This window comes from Arachis hypogaea, chromosome 19 (genome assembly GCF_003086295.3).
Source record: "Arachis hypogaea cultivar Tifrunner chromosome 19, arahy.Tifrunner.gnm2.J5K5, whole genome shotgun sequence".
NCBI lineage: Eukaryota > Viridiplantae > Streptophyta > Magnoliopsida > Fabales > Fabaceae > Arachis > Arachis hypogaea.
In genome coordinates, this window is record NC_092054.1 from 139079110 (window position 1) to 139099573 (window position 20464).

Below are 20464 nucleotides of genomic sequence, written 5' to 3' on the forward strand. Positions count from 1 at the left end.
GCTATTCAGGTTACAACTAAATTGTAGTAGATCCCCAGGATCAAGAGAAAACTGCATTTACATGTCCATCTGGAGTATTTGCCTACAGAAGGATGCCATTTGGGCTATGTAATGCACCTGCAACCTTTCAGAGATGCATGCTCTCTATTTTCTCTGATATGGTGGAAAAATTTCTAGAAGTCTTCATGGATGACTTCTCAATATATGGAGACTCATTCAACTCCTGTCTTGATCACCTGACACTAGTTCTGAAAAGATGCCAAGAGACTAACCTGGTTTTAAACTGGGAAAAATGTCACTTTATGGTGACTGAAGGGATTGTCCTTGGGCATAAAATTTCAAACAAGGGAATAGAGGTGGATCAAGCTAAAGTGGAAGTAATTGAAAAATTACCACCACCTGCCAATGTTAAGGCAATCAGAAGCTTTCTGGGGCATGCAGGATTCTATAGGAGGTTTATAAAGGATTTTTCAAAAATCGCAAAACCTCTGAGCAATCTGCTAGCTGCTGACATGCCATTTGTGTTTGACACAGAGTGTCTGCAGGCATTTGAAACTCTGAAAGCTAAGCTGGTCACAGCACCAGTTATTTCTGCACCAGACTGGACATTACCATTCGAATTGATGTGTGATGCCAGTGATCATGTCATTGGTGCAGTATTGGGGCAGAGGCATGACAAGCTTCTGCATGTCATTTATTATGCTAGCCGTGTTTTAAATGACGCCCAGAAAAATTACACAACCACAGAAAAAGAATTGCTTGCAGTGGTTTATGCCATTGACAAGCTTAGATCATACTTAATAAGATCAAAAGTGATTGTGTACACTGACCATGCTGCTCTTAAATATCTACTTACAAAGCAGGATTCAAAACCCAGGCTCATAAGATGGGTGTTGCTTCTGCAAGAGTTTGATCTAGAAATAAGAGACAGAAAAGGGACAGAAAACCAAGTGGCTGATCACCTGTCCCGAATAGAACCAGTAGAAGGGACGTTCTTCCCCTCTATTGAGATCTCTGAAACCTTTCCGGATGAGCATTTGTTTGCCATTCAGGAAACACCATGGTTTGCAGACATAGCAAACTATAAAGCTGCAAGGTTCATACCCAAGGAGTACAGCAGGCAACAAAAGAAAAAATTAATTACTGATGCAAAGTACTACTTGTGGGATGAACCCTATCTTTTTAACAGATGTGCAGACGGAATAATCCATAGGTGTGTGCCTAGAGAAGAAGCACAGAAGATCTTATGGCATTGCCATGGGTCACAATATGGAGGTCATTTCGGAGGTGAGCGAACAGCCACCAAGGTCCTCCAATGTGGTTTCTACTGGCCTACCCTTTATAAAGATTCCTGAGAGTTTGTACGTAACTGTGACAATTACCAGAGAGCTGGTAATCTGCCTCATGGTTACGCCATGCCTCAACAAGGGATCTTGGAGATTGCGTTGTTTGATGTATGGGGTATTGACTTCATGGGGCCTTTTTCACCATCATACTCAAACACTTATATTCTGGTGGCAGTTGACTATGTATCCAAATGGGTAGAGGCCGTTGCCACACCCACTAATGATACTAAGACAGTGCTGAAGTTCCTCCAGAAACATATCTTTAGCAGATTTGGTGTCCCTAGAGTGCTAATCAGTGATGGGGGCACCCATTTCTGCAACAAACAACTTTACTCTGCCATGGTCCGGTATGGAATTAGCCACAAAGTGGCAACTCCATATCATCCACAGAAAAATGGGCAAGCTGAAGTCTCTAATAGAGAATTGAAAAGAATCCTGGAACGGACTGTAAGTAGCCATAGAAAGGATTGGGCAAGAAACTTGGATGATGCTCTGTGGGCCTACAGAACAGCATTCAAGACTCCTATAGGGACCTCTCCATACCAGCTTGTGTATGGTAAGGCCTATCATCTACCCGTGGAATTGGAATACAAAGCCTACTGGGCAACCAAATTCCTAAACTTTGATGCCAAATTAGCTGGAGAAAAAAGATTGCTCCAGCTAAATGAGCTAGAGGAATTCAGACTCACTACTTTCGAAAATGCCAAGCTCTACAAGGAGAAAGCAAAAAGATGGCATGACAGAAAGCTGTCATCTAGAGTCTTTGAACCAGGACAGAAGGTTCTGCTGTTAATTCTAGGCTCAGGCTATTCCCCGGGAAATTGAAATCCTGGTAGAGGGGACCATATGTGATTACAAGTGTGTCACCATATGGCTATGTGGAGCTTCAAGACATTGATTCTAATAAGAAGTTCATTGTTAATGGACAGAGAATCAAACATTATCTTGAAGGCAATATTGAGCAAGAATGCTCAAGGCTGAGGCTAGATTAAAAAGCTCAGTAAGGTCCAGCTAAAGACAATAAAGAAGCGCTTGCTGGGAGGCAACCCAGCCATTAGCAAAACTTTTTCTTATTAATTTTTTTATTTATTTATACAAGTTTAATATAAATAATCTTCAAGGTAAAGAATCAATTGCATAAGTTCACAGGGTTGCAGAAGGATTCAGAATACAAAACAGCAAAAAGAAGCTCACTGGTGCGAAAAAAAGCCAGTAAGAGCTATTTTGGGCGTTAAACGCCCAAAAGGAGCATCTACTGGGCGTTTAACGCCAGTAGAGATAGCCATCTGGGCGTTAAACGCCAGAAAGAAGCAGCTTCTGGGTGTTTAACGCCAGATTTACAGCATCCTGGGCGTTCAGAAAAACGCCCAGTAACAAAGGAGTTTCTGGCGTTTAACGCCAGCTAGAAGCAACAGCTGGGCGTTAAACGCCTAGACCAAGCACCAAGTAGGCGTTAAACGCCCAAAACATGCAGCAGTTGGGCGTTTAACGCCAGGATTGTGGGGAGTAGGCAATTTCGTTTTCAATTCAAATTTTTTTCCATTTTTTATGTTTCAATTCATGATTTCTTGCACAAACATGTTACAAATCCTAATTTTTCAAATCCTTTTTCAAAAGATATCAAATGTATCTTAATTCATAAACCTTTTTTTTAATCCTCTTCAAATTATTTTCAAATCCTTTTCAAAACAAATCTATCTCCCAACTAAGATCATGGCTCCTAAGGGAAAACAAACCAACTCAAGAGGCAAGAAAGAGAATATTCCAAAACCACTTTGGAATCAAGGGAAGTTCTTAACTAAAGAACATTCAGACCATTACTACAAAATAATGGGTCTAAGGTCAGTGATCCCGGAAGTTAAATTTGATATGAAAGAAGACGAATATCCGGAGATCCAAGAGCAAATTCGAAACAGGAGCTGGGAAGTCCTAGCTAATCCTGAAACAAAGGTGGGAAGAAACATGGTTCAGGAATTCTACGCAAATATGTGGCAGACGGACAGGTAGAGAATAGTGGGAACCGCATTCTATGACTATAGAACTCTGGTCAGAGGGAAGATTGTTCACACCCACCCTGACAAAATAAGGGAGATCTTCAAGCTGCCTCAACTGCAAGATGACCCAGACTCCTTTAATAGGAGAATGATGAGATCAAACCTGAACTTGGACAAAATCCTAGAGGACATATGTCTCCCTGGAGCTAAATGGACAACCAACACAAAGGGTACCCCGAACTAACTCAAAAGAGGAGATCTCAAACCAGTCGCCAGAGGCTGGCTGGACTTCATTGGGCGCTCTATACTGCCTACTAGCAACCGCTCTGAAGTCACCATCAGAAGAGCAGTAATGATTCATTGCATTATGCTGGAAAAAGAAGTGGAAGTTCATCAGCTGATTGCTTGTGAGCTTTATAAAATTGCAAACAAGAACTCCAAAGATGCCAGATTGGCTTACCCAAGCTTGGTCTCTTTGTTATGTAAAGATGCTGGGATAAAAATGGGAGTAGATGAGTACATCCCAGTTGAGCTACCAATCACCAAAAAGTCTATGGAAGGACAACAAGTGCAGGACGACCCCATCAAGAGGAGAGCACAGGAGTTCCTCCCGAAAATCCCTCAAATTGAATACTGGGAGCGCCTAGAAGCATCTGTCACCAAGTTGCAAGAAGCTGTGGATCAACTGAAGGAAGAACAGCAAAATCAGAACAGCATGCTCTGCAAACTGCTTAGAGAACAAGAAGAGTAAGGGCGTGAACTGAAGGAACTGAAGCGCCAGAAGCTATCTCTTGAAGGGCCAAGCACTCCACAGGCTAAAGAGGCATCCACCTCCCAAATTCAAGGTTGTTGAGTTCTAATCTTAGCCTTAACTCTGTGATAATTGTTCTTATCAGAAATTTACCTTAGAAGTTATATATGAGTAGTAGTAATTAGAATCTCTATTTTGATTTTATCTCCAATTAAGCTATAATTTATTTTTTTCATCATCATCAAACATGAATAAAATAGCAGATTTTTAGAATAAGGAGGCAATATTTTTTTCGAGTTCTTAATAAGGAAAATTCTAATTATTTATATGTGGTGGCAATACTCTTTGTTTTCTGAATGAATGCCTGAACAGTGCATGTTTTTGATATTGAATTTTATGAATGTTAAAATTGTTGGCTCCTGAAAGAATGATGAACAAGAGAAATGTTATTGATGATCTGAAAAATCATGAAATTGATTCTTGAAGCAAGAAAAAGCAGCAAAAAAAAATAGAGAAAAGAGAAGGAGCAGTAGAAAAAGCCAATAGCCCTTAAAACCAAAAGGTAAGGGTAAAAAGGATCCAAGGCTTTGAGCATTAATGGATAGGAGGGTCAAAAAGGAATAAAATCCTGGCCTAAGCGGCTAAACTAAGTTGTCCCTAACCATGTGCTTGTGGCGTGAAGGTGTCAAGTGAAAACTTGAGACTGAGCGGTTAAAGTCGAGGTCCAAAGCAAAAACAGAGTATGCTTAAGAATTTTGGACACCTCTAATTGGGACTTTAGCAAAGCTAAGTCACAATCTAAAAAGCTTCACCCAGTTATGTGTCTGTGGCATTTATGTATCTGGTGGTAATACTGGAAAACAAAGTGCTTAGGGCCACGACCAAGACTCATAAAATAGCTGTGTTCAAGAATCAACATACTAAACTAGGAGAATCAATAATACTATCTGAATTCTGAGTTCCTATGGATACCAATCATTCTGAATTTCAAAGGATAAAGTGAGATGCCAAAACTGTTCGGAAGCAAAAAGCTACTAGTCCCGCTCATCTAATTAGAATCTGAGCTTCACTTAAAACTCTGAGATATTATTGCTTCTTGAATTATTTTCATCCTATTTTGTTTGTCTAGTTGCTTGGGGACAAGCAACCGTTTAAGTTTGGTGTTGTGATGAGCGGATATTTTATAGGCTTTTTGGGGGTAATTTCATGTAGTTTTTAGTTTGTTTTAGTTAGTTTTTTTTATATTTTTATTAGTTTCTAGGAAAAATTCATATTTCTGGACTTTACTATGAGTTTGTGTATTTTTCTGTGATTTCAGGTATTTTCTGGCTGAAATTGAGGGAGCTGAGCAGAAATCTGATTCAGGCTGAAAAAGGACTGCAGATGCTGTTGGATTCTGACCTCCCTGCACTCGAAATGGATTTTCTGGAGCTACAGAAGTTCAAATGGCGCTCTCTCAATTGCATTGGAAAGTAGACATCCAGGGCTTTCCATAAATATATAATAGTCCATACTTTGCTTAAGAATAAATGACGTAAACTGGCGTTCAATGCCAGTTCCATGTTGCATTCTGGCGTTAAACGCCAGAAACAGGTTACAAGTTGGAGTTAAACGCCAGAAATAGGTTACAACCTGGCGTTTTAACTCCAGAAACAGCCTAGGTACGTGTAAAGCTCAAGTCTCAGCCCCAGCACACACCAAGTGGGCCCCGGAAGTGGATTTCTGCACTATCTATCATAGTTTACTCATTTTCTGTAAACCTAGGTTACTAGTTTAGTATTTAAACAACTTTTAGAGATTTATTTTGTACCTCATGACATTTTAGATCTGAATTTTGTACTTTGATGGCATGAGTCTCTAAACTCCATTGTTGGGGGTGAGGAGCTCTGCTGTGTCCCGATGAATTAATGCAATTATTTCTGTTTTCTATTCAAACACGCTTGTTTCTATCTAAGATGTTCATTCGCACTTCAATATGATGGATGTGATGATCTGTGACACTCATCACCATTCTCAACCTATGAACGCGTGCCTGACAACAACTTCTGTTCTACCTTCGATTGAATGAGTATCTCTTGGATTCCTTAATCAGAATCTTCGTGGTATAAGCTAGAATCCATTGGCAGCATTCTTGAGAATCCGGAAAGTCTAAACATTGTCTGTGGTATTCCGAGTAGGATTCAGGGATTGAATGACTGTGACGAGCTTCAAACTCACAAGGGTTGGGCGTAGTGACAGACGCAAAATGATCAATGGATCCTATTCCAGCATGAGTGAGAACTGTCAGATGATTAGCCGTGTGGTGACAGCGCACCTGGACCATTTTCACTGAGAGGACGGATGGTAGCCATTGACAACGGTGATCCACCAACACACAGCTTGCCATAGGAGGAACCTTGCGTGCGTGAAGAAGAAGACAGGGGGAAAGCAGACATTCAGAAGACAAAGCATCTCCAAAACTCTAACATATTCTCCATTACTGCATAACAAGTATTTATTTCATGCTCTTTTATTTTTCGCAATTCAGACTGATAATCATAATTAATCTCCTGACTAAGATTAGCAAGATAACCATAGATTGCTTCAAGCCAACAATCTCCGTGGGATCGACCCTTACTCACGTAAGGTATTACTTGGACGACCCAGTGCACTTGTTGGTTAGTGGTAAGGAGTTGTGAAAAGTGTGAATCACAATTTTGTGCACCATGCTTCCACTGTGCTTAATCACCTCAATCAAAGGTAAGCAATCCATCTCTATTATGGTTTTTCCCATGTCAAAATTTTTTACCATGGTTATTACTTTTCTCAGTGCCTAGGCTTCTATCACCAGACTTAAATTAACGTGTATGTTAGAAGCTGTACCTCCTCTTATTCTGCCCTCTGCGTCTTTGATCACCACAGTAATCACCCTTGAGCTTGATTCGGTTGAAAAAGATGCATATACATTAATCTTTAGCCATTCCTCTAGGGGGGTCTCCAAGATATAGGTAGCTTTCCATTCTTTTTCCTGTAGTAGAAATTATAATGGTGACCTCTAATATCTTACTGAATTCTACTTCTTGAAATTTAGCAAATTGAATTATAGCATGTGGATCTGGATTTATGTGTTGATGAATGATTGCGTTCCTAGTCTTTCATATTGGCCAAATTATGTGACAAATTCTCCTCCAATAAATTTTTTTTTCTGCCATGTCTATAGTGTCGCTTGCTTGGATCCTTCCTATTAACCAGTTACCTAGGGAAGTCACCGTATCTTTTATGGGGGTGCTCTGGACCTGGGAACCAAACCATGTAGCTCTGGTCCAGGGGCAGAGAAGGATGACATGTTCGGTGGTTTTTTCCTCCTGCAAACAAATAGGACATTTTAAATATTTTAATAATATCGAAATTATAATAATTTTAATTGTTAATTGTTAATTATAAAATATTTATAATTTAGATCAACCATCAGAATTATTGGAATACAATATTCCTGCAATAGTTTAAAATTTTATTCTAAATTTCATATAAAATACAAAATAGTACTAATGTATTAATTAAATAGCATATTATAACAACCTCTCTACAGAAACGCAGTACGATTTTTTCTACTGGCTAGCTGCTAGCAAGTTAAATAATTAGGGTTGCAAGTTGCAAGTAAGTAAGAAAAGAGGTTAAGAGAGAAGAGAAGAGAAATTTGAAGTTAGTTATTCTCTTCTTAACCAAATTAGCTCTTACTAGTATAATATTATGTATTGCTCTTCACAAGAACATTTTAATTTTTTGTGGCACATTCATACTCCATATGCCATTCCATAGCTCTTTTAGATCACTGCTTGCCGAGGGTTGAGCTTTGTTCCTTTTAGTTTCCTCTCCTTTGGTGATGTGATACCCTGTTTTGACAGAATAGTCGCCGTCCTGCCTGAATGGCCATATCAGGAGGTCCGGTCTTGAAATTCTACTCAAGGAAGTGTTAACAATGAGATTAGTCGTGTTGTCAGAATAAATCTTTGACCTTTGCTTCATTCCACTCTCTTTCATCAACAAGGTCAGCCACCCTATGATTCAGATACACACTCACTCTTAAATGGGCATTTAGTCCAAGAATTCAATTCTTCATTCTTACATGGACTTTACTTCCGGACCCTATACTCCATTTCCCATTCTTCTTCAAAAACTCCCTTTGATCATGCTCCTTCATATCCATGATTCATTCTTGTGCTTTGGAGCATCCCAAAACTCATTATTAGGGAAGTAAATGGCTTTTAGCACCGACCTTTACCCAAAGGTCTTCCGGGTCCCTAGATAATCTCCAAGCTTGTTTAGCTAGCTGAGTTGTATTCTAGTGGTAAAAATCTTTAAAGCCTAAACCATCATCCCTCTTGCTTGTACAAAGCTTATCCCAACTTTTTCAATGAATTTCTTTTTCTTTTCCAGTGCTTTTCCACCAGAATTTGGCTGTTTTAGAGCACAATTTCTTGCAGAAGTTTTTTTGAAAATATTAGTACGCTCATGCCGTAGGTCGGAATGACTTGTATGACTGCCTTTATCAGTACCTCTTTCCCTGCTTGATTAAGAAGCCTCTCCTTCCATCCTTCCATTTTTTCAGCTATCATTTCCTTTATCCAGTCTAGAGCTTTGATTTTTGATCTTTTCCATGTTGATAGGAGTCCTAATGATTTATCTGGATTGTCCCAAGTTGGAATATCTAAAATCTCCTCTATATTGACCCTCGTTTGTAGTGGAACTTGACTCCTGAAGGTTATCTGTAACGACCCAACTTCCAAAACGTCATGAACGTACCGAAAGTAAGGCGTTACTAACCTGTTTTCCTTTATTAACTATTTACTATTGAGCCTTTAGTTCGATATCGCGATTTAGTTTTATAGAAAATTCCAGAAAAATTTTGTTTTTGTTTATTAAAAACATATATCAAGATCACCAGATGATAATAGTCACATAATTATTAATAATAATAAATCTATACAAGTAAATTCAATATGAAACTCGAATACAATTCCTATCCCTCTGTATTAAATAAAATTCTTAAGCAACAAGGGTGAGGGAACTCTATGAAAGCAAATTAACTCACACTTAACTCATAAATAAATTCTATAATCACCCGCAGCTTCACACTGTGTCTTCGAACCTGTGTCACTGAAAAGGTGGAGGATTTTGGGGTGAGAACAAACCACATGTTCTCAGTAGGAAATGGGAATGCCGTAAAAGTAATGAAATAGAATGCAAATAATTAACATACTCAAGGAAACTATATTTTTATCAAACCCTTATGAAAATACTATTCTTGGTTTTACTTTAACTAATTATTTACCTCGTTCAAAGAAAATCTCTAAGATCAAAACAAATTCCAAAATATAAAACTGGTCACATTAAGCATTTCTCAACCACCCAATTAATTTTCAATCACAACATCAATTCTTACTCATCATCATACATTCACCAACTAATAGCACTAACAAGAGATTCAATTCAACACACAAACAAGTCACAGCAAGGCAAACAGCACAATCACAGGAAAGTACAACGTGCAAACCCAATCAAATGCAAATGCACGAACAAGGATGATGCATGTCTAGCCCTAGTGCAGGTAATGAGCTCATTTGTCGGTTACATACCCGCTCCCGACGTTACCCGGAGTCCTTTGACCAGGTAAGGCTTCCCTGTTGGCTATACCCCTGTGTACAGGAAATAACCCCTCTGCCACCACAGGGTCCACTGCACGCAGGAAATAACACATCTGCCACTGCAGGGATGTATGCCGACACACCTTCTGTATACAGAAAATAACCCCTCTGCCACTACAGAAATGGAACAGGTGGTCACGGTACTTCTGTAGCAGGAAATAACCCCTCTGCCTTACAGAATTAAAATATGGATCTGTACCGCAGGAAAGCGTTCTCAGTGGTCGCACCACTATCTATCTGACTGCCTCAATGCAGCAGATGATCATACAAGTATATCTGGCGTTGCCTTAACGCAACAAATGAATAAACACATCTCTTGGGTTGCCTCAAGCAACAAATGACCTTTCAACAGGTCCTCTGCTTTGTATTCTCTTTTATATTCATAAATATGCAAGCGGGACAAAACCCACGTCCTTGCCAACAATTTCATAAACTGAATATCTTTTCTCAAAAGAATCAGGGGAATTATCATCATAAGTTATCATTCTCGTTATTCATCTCCAGTTACATATTCTTATACAATATCTCTCTCTTTCTTTATTCAATCACGTTGTACAAACTTTACGACTTCCACTTTTGCAACCTCTTAACTCGAACCAATTTTAAAACTATTTTCTAGTTTAATTTTCTTTCAAAAAACTCAAGAAAATCATTTATTTTAAATTCGCTAAATACTTTTCAAAACATCACCCTCTTACTAAAAGTAACCAAATAAAACTCTTTTTCAAGTTTACTAACTTCCCAAAGACTCAAAAACCATCTCTCCTTACCATTCAAATTCAAGTATTATATATTCATTAAACTTCTAAAAAGTAATCCTTTATTTCAAACCCCAAGCATAACTCTCTTCATATTGAATAAATCTCAAAACATAAACTCTTTTATAAATAATTCAAACTTGAACATAAACCTTGGTAATTCAAATTCAAAATAGTATAATTCTCTTCTTACCTAAATAAAACTCAAATAATATAATTTTCCAAGTTCAAATCTTCTAAAATAACTTTTCAAATAAAACTTCAGAGTTTATAAAATTTCGGCAGCACCTCCCCTAAAACTCGAACTTAGCCACCCTTACGGGTTCCCTCTTTCTCAATATCTCATCAAACCTTTCTGAACAATTATCACAGCAAATCAATCAGAAATTTAACAATCCGCAATAGTTAATAATTCAGCCATAATCCGCAACTTCCACATACTCCATCTATCCAACCTCAATTTGATCAATTCATAAATTATTTTAACCAAAGGACTAACAATTTTGCACTTTCCAAACACCCAAACACATAGAGTATTTATTATTCACAAAATTCCAGTCCTCTTATAACTAACTACTATGTTCACCCAAAAATCCTGCTCCATATAGTTTCTAATTATCACAAGTTATACTTATACTTTTAGAATTATTGTTTTTATCTCTAAATTCAGATTTCATAAAAAAAGTCAATTTAATAATCAAGCTTCAATCTTTTAATAGTTCTCAAACATAATTCTAATTAATCATGAACCAACATTAACAACTACCAAAACCAATTCCAACCAGTCACAAGTCATGTTCACGGTCATTCCGACATGTCAAATTACCAAAATCAACAGTAAACGCTTATTCTCAATAATCAAAATACAGCCACAACTCAAACTATCGTCACAATAATCCCAAACCAAACACAAATCCAACTCAGTTTATCAAATATCAATATGACAACCTTTCAACAGTTAACTCATCAAATTTCAATTTAACAAGTATTATCAAATGAATCACCATTCACAACCACATTTCAACCAATTCAGCATTATCACATAAGATCAGAATTTTCAACAAAATCCATCAAAATCAGAAAACCAACATCAGTCACAGCATTAACCAAAATTAACCTTGTCAAATTAATTACTCACAATAACAAAATCCAGTGACATTCTCAGCCATAACCTAAACTCAATAAACTAATTGAAACACCAGAATATCATCTCAATATCAAACTTAATCCAAATTTCACAACCTCAAACCAAACTTATTCCTATCAATTAATCATATTTATGAATTATTTGCAATTACTCACTAAACCTCATTGGCATTCATAAGTTAAAACTGTTAATTTTAAAATGAATCATCTACCTCGACTAGCCGAAATTCGATAATCAAACGCAATAAAGCCTTCTTTTATTTTTAATTCGCAGTGGCAACAACAACCTTGAACCGAACCAACAGCAGCATCATTTCTGATCACTTCTCATCAGCAGCAGTGGCATGAACTAATCGATTCAGAACCAGAATAGTACTATTGACAAGCACCAACGACCTCGGTGGCAGAAAGCTCCGGCAACTTGTAGAATTCAGAGGCAGAGGCAGAACAGGAGCTAAAGATGAGTAGTGACATGGATAAATTGCTTCAAAATCAGAACAGTATCCTCGGCAAGCTCCAACAACCTTCCCGGCGACAGCTACGGCGGCGCGGTGATTCGGCGACGGCGCTACAGCCCTTGTCGAGCTTTGGCGTCATCAACAGTGATGCCTCTCAGTACCATCGCGTTCTGTTGAGTGTGGTGAGGGATGGGGTCTCTAGGGTTAGGGTTTCTCAATTAATTTAGGAATTAGGGTTAGAAATTAGGATTTTATAAAGTAATATGGATAGATATGAATAGATATTTTGATAAAATTGGAGGGTAGAGTAATTTTAGAATCAAATATACTCTATTAAAAATATTTAGGAACATTATTTATCATTATATTGCTAAGTTCAATTAATTATTTCTAATATAAATTATAAAATAAGCATATTAATCACATTTTCATAAAATATGCTTTAGCTCAATATTAGTTATTCAAATTAAATGATAACTTTTCATTATTTTTCTATCTCCGAAACTTTAATTTCAATTTATAAAATAATTAATTATAATAAAAATTGTACATAAATATTAATTGACTTCTCAGTAGCAGCAGTGGCATGAACTAATCGATTCAGAACCAGAATAGTACTATTGACAAGCACCAGCGACCTCGGTGGCAGAAAGCTCCGGCAACTTGTAGAATTCAGAGGCAGAGGCAGAACAGGAGCTAAAGATGAGTAGTGGCATGGATAAATTGCTTCAGAATCAGAATAGTATCCTCGGCAAGCTCCAACAACCTTCCCGGTGACAGCTACGGCGGCACGGTGGTTCGGCGACGGCGCTACAACCCTTGTCGAGCTTTGGCGTCATCAACGGTGATGCTTCTCAGTACCATCGCGTTCTGTTCGGCGACGGCCAAGCCTCCTTCCCAGCGACGGCGTTCGGGCTCCCTTCCTCACCGGCGGCTCTGATGGCAATAGCAAGGCAGAGCAACGGCGGTAAACCCTAGTAGCAGCAGCGATGGTCAGCGGCGCTCCTTGGACGACTACGCGTGCGATGGGTCCAACGGTGGTGGGGACAGTCGAGACGACGGCGACCATAGCGGCTCAACGACCCCTCGGGAGCTCCGCCATCTTTCTCGCGCGATGACGGCAACCGCTCAGGGGAGACGACGGCGCAGGCAAGACGCGACGAGCTGGACAGCGCAGAGTGCGGCAGTCCGGTGGTCACATCACGGCGGCAGCGGAGCAGCATCTCTTCCCTCTGTCTGTTTCTTTCTCAGTTGTGTGTGATGTTTGCGTTTAGGAAAGGAAAGGAAAGTGGGTGGGGGTGCGGCTGAGTGTGGTGAGGGATGGGGTCTCTAGGGTTAGGGTTTCTCAATTAATTTAGGAATTAGGGTTAGAAATTAGGATTTTATAAAGTAATATGGGTAGATATGAATAGATATTTTGATAAAATTGGAGGGTAGAGTAATTTTAGAATCAAATATACTCTATTAAAAATATTTAGGAACATTATTTATCATTATATTGCTAAGTTCAATTAATTATTTCTAATATAAATTATAAAATAAGCATATTAATCACATTTTCATAAAATATGCTTTAGCTCAATATTAGTTATTCAAATTAAATGATAACTTTTCATTATTTTTCTATCTCCGAAACTTTAATTTCAATTTATAAAATAATTAATTATAATAAAAATTGTACATAAATATTAATTGACTTAAACATAAAGTGTTTATAAAAATTAATCTAATCATTTCTAGTAAATTAATTCCTATGAGTTCAAATTAATAACATAATTCATTCAAAATAGAATTTATTTAAATTAAATTATACAATTCTTTCTTATTTTTTAATTACCAAAATTATAACTTCAATTATACCAAATATCTAATAAAGATTATATAAAAATTCTAATTAATTTAAACTTCAATTATTATGAAACTCCATTTAATTACCTTTAATAAAATAATTTTCTTAAAATAAAATTATCAACAAATAAAATAAATCACAAATGACTAATTATTTGATTTTCAAAAACTAGGGTTGTTACATTATCCTTGACTTGTCCACATTTATCATTTGTCCTAAAGTTGAAGTATAGCAATTTAAGATTTGAACTAGATGATAGATCTTTTCTTCCTTTGCCCTTGAAAAAATAATGCAGTCATCAATAAATAATAGATGAGTTATGCTAGGTGATATATGTGTTAATTTGACTCCAGATATTAATTTGTCATTGTATGCCAAGTCCATGAGAATAACAAAAGCTTTTGCTGCTAAAATAAATAAGGAGAAAAAGGTCTTTCTGTCTCAATCCTCTTTGTGAAATGACCTCATTGGACAAATTTCCATTGATCTTGACTTTGTATATGACACTTTTTACATAGTTCATGGTTCATCTTATCCACTTTCCATCAAATCTAAAAGCCTTTAGAACTTCCTCCAAGTAATCCTATTTCATCCTATCATAGGCTTTGTTCATATCTAGTTTGATTGCTAAATCCTGAGAGTCTTTTTTCCTTCTTTGGTTAGATTGTGAAAAGTTTCCTGCACAATAATGATATTGTCCTGGATGAACCTGTCACTAACAAAGGTACTTTGGACTGGAGAAATAATTTTCCCATGATCCCTTTGAGTCTTTTTACTACTAGCTTTGAAATGATTTTATAGATGTAATTACAACAACTAATATGTCTCAGTTGGTTTAGGCTCTCTGCTTGCTTGACTTTGGGAACGAGTACCACATGAGTCTCATTTATCTCCTTGGGAAGCTTCCCATCTTCAAAGAATCTTTTCACTACCTTGCAAATGTCATTTCCAATTACACCCCAATGTTTTTGGTAAAAGAGTCTATTTAGCCCATCTGGTCCTAGAGCACTGCCCATGCTAAAAGCTGCTTCTTTTTTTTTTTTTCATCTGTGACTTGCTTTGTTATATTCTTATTCATTTCCTCCATCACTCTGCTTGGAATTTTCCTTATACACTCTTTCATGTTCACCTTTTCTCTACTCATAAAAAGCTTGGTGTAATGATCTTCAATAAGCTTCATAACCTCTGTTTGTCCCTACACCCAGTGCCCATTAGTGTCTTTCAGCTTCTCAATTCTAATCTTGTCTCTTCTCTAGATCATTGACGCATGAAAAAAAGCTGTGTTTTTGTCACCCACATTTCAACCACTTGAGTCGCGCTCTTTGTCCCCAAAATTTCTCTTCTTGAATCTACAACTTTGATAATTCTTCCTTAACTTCTTGAATCAGCTGTTGTTTATTGCTAGAGAAATTAGAGTTTTGAAGGCCTACAATTTTATTCTACCATCTCTCTGTCTACTCTTCTAAAAGTGCTCCTACTCCAATTAATGTGTTCTAGCTTGCAATTTTTCATTTTGTTCAGCACTTGATCCACTCTCCTGTCCTGACCGATTCCTTCTCCCATCCCTTTTTATTATTTTTTCACAAATTTCACTATCCTATAAAGCTTCATATTTAAAGAGCTTGGTGGTTTTATGTTTTTGTTTAGTGGATAATATTAGTGGGCTGTGGTCTGAAGATATGGTTGGTAGCGCAGTGAGAGTGGCGTGTTTAAGCATAGCCTTCCACTTCCAATTGACCATAGCCCTGTCCAACTTTTCTCTAGTGATGACTTCATCCCGAGGATTACTAAACCAGGTGTATTTGTTACCTTTTGGCTCCAAATCCATTAATGCATTACTATCCACAAAGTTCTTAAATTCTTCTAATTGTGCTTTAGATTTTGGATGCATGCCTATCTTTTCCTCTTATTGAAAGATGTCATTAAAGTCTCTTATGAAGCACCTTGGTGTGTCTTGGTTTGATGGTGATAGCTTCCTCCACAACATCTTTCTTTGTTTGAAGTTCGGGTTCCCATATAGAAAAGCACAATCCCACCTATCCACAATATTGGTATCAGTATGAGTCAATCTAATTTTGATACCAAGAGTAAACTTCAATATTCAAATTACTTTTTCATAAAATACTTAGACCGCCGAACAGGCCCCAGAGTTCTACACAGAAGAACTTATCATAATACAACTTCCTAGATAGCATCTTAATTATGTCATATTTTGCTCTAGTTTCTATTAGGAAAATAACAGCTGGCTTATATTTTTTGCACATGCCCTTTAGCTCCACAAATGTTGCGGCGTCCCTTATTTCGCAACAATTGCAATTGAGGACGATCATGGCTGCGTTGGGCCATAGTTAGGCCCACCTCCTCAACCATGTTTTGGATTCTCGGGATTTCCAATGCTCTGGTGGTGCTTTCTTCTTCTTCACAACTTCTGAAGCTCTTCTAGGTTCTTCCCTCTTCTTCTAAGTCATTCCATTCATTGTCTGCTATGAAATTTTGGTTTACATTCTCCTTCCCTCTTTAATTGTAGTCTATCCTTGATGCAGATTATTAACTCCTTTTTTTAATAGTTGTTTTCGTTTGCTCCTTGCTCTTCAGGTATGGGTTCTTTTTCATCATCAGAAGCTAACTCCACGATGTATATACCTCCTTTTCCATCCATGTGAATCTGTCTTTCTTTTTCTCTCTTTTTTCCCTCCTTTTATTTTGACTTGTCTCTGATAGCCCATATCATCTTCTCGTGCAACTCTGAGTTTTCATGTGTGTCTTATGTCCTATCATTAGCTGATGTATTATTACTCTTTTTTAATCAATTTTTCCATATGACTCTCCATTTCCTATGTGTATAGCCCACAGCCTAGTCCATGGCCCTGCACCATTTGTTGAAAGTTTTCTTGCTGGGTTTGTCTGTTCTGGCTCAGCCATTTTATTGAAATTTTTGGTCCAATTATCTTTGTTTCTTGTTGGACTCATTTTTTCTAGCTGGATTTTTTCTTTTTTCTTGTTTTGGTTGGGTCTTAACTTGGAGACTGGTCCAATTAGAAAATTGTGGTTCATAGTTCCATCTGTTTTTAGTATCTCCCCATATTCCCCCTTACTTGTTTAGCTTTCATTTTCTTAAGCTCTTGGATTAAATCACTAAGGTGATAGATTAGTCATCCTTCTCGGTTAACTGTACCTCTTGCTTATATTAGTGGATTTGCTATCTCCTCCTGCACCCCTAAGTTACCAAAGCCGCTTCCACTTTCCCTTATTTCAAAGAGCCTCTTTCCTGATATCACTTCTTGTTCAGATTTTTGCTTTACCTGTTGGTTCTTCGCACTATCCTCAGCTTTCTAGTTATTCCCTTTCTCTTGTTGTTGTATTTGTATTCCATGCGCTTGCGCTTCTCCTCCAACTTCCTGAGTCATGGATTTATCTTCCAAATCAAGGCTCCTTCGAACTAGAGCTCTCACATGGCTGGTACTAAGCTCTTTTGTATACCTTGGTTCATTTGGGTCTCGGATTGACATGGCCATCTGGTTCTTGCATCTCCTCTTGTCATGATCTATGATTCCACAATTGAGGCAGAAAGTATCCTGTAAATGTTCATACTTAAAGCTTATCCAAGTCTTAGGGAGATGATCTCTTGCCATCCAGAAGTCAATTTGTAGAGGTTTAGTGATGTCTATCGCGACCTTGAATCTCAGAAAATTACTCATTAACATCCCATCTATTATGGGATCCTCCACTTCCTCTAAGATTCCCACTATATTTTCTATTGTTGATGCTGTTTCTGCTCTCATGTAATTTCTCAGGGAGTCCATAAAGATGGACCCAAAACACCATAAACTCATGACCCACTTCATATATGGATACATTTTGACACCAAGGTTGTAAGTTTAACAAGTTTTTTCTAATGCTCCATGGCCCATTGTTAATAATCTACTTTTTGTTGTTCCTATCCTTGAATCTAATAAGAAACTTGTTTCTCCCTACCTCAGAAAAAGCTACTCTTGTTGGGTTACCCAACAAGCCAAGTAGAGTGTTCTTACATACCTTGAACTTCATTTTTTTTCTCTAAGATAACTTTGTCCACCAAGTTGAAGCAATCTGGATCAGAACCTGGGCTCCTGTTGAGGTTGATAGTGATTGTTTGGCCTTTAATAAAATCAGTCCAAAGTTAGCCATTGGTAAGTGGAGATGCCTATTGCAATATTAGATGTATACTGTTATATTCGTAGTTGGATATTATTGTAATGTTGTTAATAGAAATGTGTTTTGGTTTAATGTAGATAGTTAGAGTTTGAAAGAATGGATGTTTATGGCTTTAAAGAGTGGATTTACATAACCAATGTTCGGGATTATCTCTCAATGCGAGAAAGAATTTTCTCTCCTTGTAAGAGCTAGAGCAAAGCAATTAATAAAATCTTAATTAAACAACTTCACTTGCGCGAGTCATGCATATTAAGATAAAAGATTTTATCCTAGGCTTGGATTTGAATATTTTCTTAATTAGGTCAGGCTAAAGCAGGCCAACTGTAAGTCAGGTCCCGCATAGGATGTTTAGCCTAATTCTGTCTCTAATCACAACCAAACAAATCCACTTGCCCATATATTTTTGAAATTACTATTTTATCTCCTTTCACTTATGTATATTCTTTCTCTTAACACCACAATTTTTTTCCCGACAACCACCACCATCGACTATTCTAAACTTTAAATTCTAAGTTCTAAATAGATTTGATTATTTTGTTAGTTCTTATAATTTTATCAAATTTGCAATTAGGTTTTTATATATTTTTTTCAATTAGGTTCTTATATTACTTTTAATTTTATAATTAGGTATTTTTTGTATCAAAAAGTTTAAAATTAACGAAATATTTCTCCCAAAAAAATATGTGATCAAATATCTAATTAGATTCTTAATTGTGATTATTTTCAATTTGTAAAAAAAATATTCCATTAAGTTTAATATTTTTTACATTGATAATGATCTAATTACAAGATTAAAAATAGTATAAGGACCTAATTAAAAAAAATATAAGAATTTAATTATAAATTTGATAAAATTATAAAAAGTAACAAAATAATTAAACTTTTTAAATATTAAATCTAAAAGTTATATTTTAAATTAAATTATTTAAAGTTTAAATATTGTTTACTTAAATTTTAGATATTTTTATTGTTTTAATTTCTGATTTTTTTTATATTATTTTCCTTTCAAACATAGTTTTTTTTCTAAATTAGTTAACTGAATTAGTATTGACTTTCTAAATTTTTTATTATATATAAGGGTTAAGTACTTTTTTCGTCCCTAAGGTCTGGGGTGAAAATCAAATTCGTCTCCGACCTTTTTTTGTTATTAAAATCATCCTTAACGTTATAAAACATTATAAAATCATCCTTTTGTCCATAAACAACATATTTTGACAATTTTACCCTTTAAACAAAAATAAAAAATATTAAAAAAAATCATCCCATTCCACCCCCTTACTCGGTTACCCCCACCCCACCTCTTATCCCTACCTAAGACAGAAAAAAAAAAAAGACAAACAAAAGAAGAGAGAAACAGGGGAAGAAGAAAGAAAAGGAAAGGAAGAAAAGGGAGGTGACGGCGGGGAAGAGTGCGGCCGCCGCCGTCATCGTCGATGTCGCCATTGTGTCGTGACTAGAGAGAGACAAAACGAGGAGATGAGAGAGGGAACGAGAGAAGAGAGGAACAAAGGGAGAAGAAAGGAAAGGAAGAAGGAGGAGGTGACGACAGGGAAGAGTGATGGCGGAGAGCTGCTCTGTCGACGTCGGGCTCCATCACCGTCGTCGAGCTTTTGGTGGTGAGGGGCTTTGCTCTTTCTCCTCGCTCGATCTGTCCTCTCCTCAGCTATAGCTGGTGACGACGACGGTGACGACGACGGTCGTAGCTTCCGTGCCGTCGCTTCGTCCTCCTCTTTCCTTCAACCGCGACGGCGACGGACGGCAGCAACACCACCTCTCTTCTCTGAGTTTTTCTCTTCTATCTTTTTTCTCTCTTCTCTCTTTTTTCTCTCTTCTGCGTTCTCTCTCTTGAGTTTGAAGGATTAGAATTTGGAAATTTCTGTCTTGAATTTTGAAAGATTGCTGTTATTGTTGATGAATTTTTGAATCTGAGATGTTGATTCTGTGTTAGTTTTGTTTGATTTTTTTGAAATTAAAAAAATAGTTAGTGTTGTTGTTGTGATGGATTTTTGAATTTGGATATAATGTTATTGTTGATTCTATGTTGGTTTTGTTTGATTTTTTTTAAATTAAAAAAAAAATTGTTGGTATTGTTGTTGTTGAAGATTTGGGTGGAGAGAGTAAAGTAGGGAGGAGGCTGAGGTAGAGGTTGAAGTAAACAATGAAGTGAGAAAGGTAAAAGGAAAAGACCTCCGCCTCCTTCATGAGAGCTCCTCTATAGTTACGGAAGCAGGTTCCAGAAGTTAGGACGGAGAAACTTAAGCGGCGCCAACGAAGAAGCGAAAAC

At 37.1% G+C, this 20464-nt stretch overlaps 1 long non-coding RNA gene across 2 annotated transcripts; it reads left to right on the forward strand.

The window, feature by feature from the left end:
• Window positions 1–14593: 14593 nt before the first annotated feature.
• LOC112779327 (uncharacterized) lies at window positions 14594–18405 on the forward strand. Of its 2 annotated transcripts, none has more exons than XR_011877278.1 (3): window positions 14594–14710; window positions 16260–16429; window positions 16582–18297. It is a non-coding gene; the product is annotated as an uncharacterized lncRNA (long non-coding RNA). The 2 variants fall into 2 exon arrangements; XR_011877279.1 differs by lacking the exon at window positions 14594–14710 and having other exon boundaries at window positions 14833–16429; window positions 16582–18155; window positions 18258–18405.
• Window positions 18406–20464: the final 2059 nt, after the last annotated feature.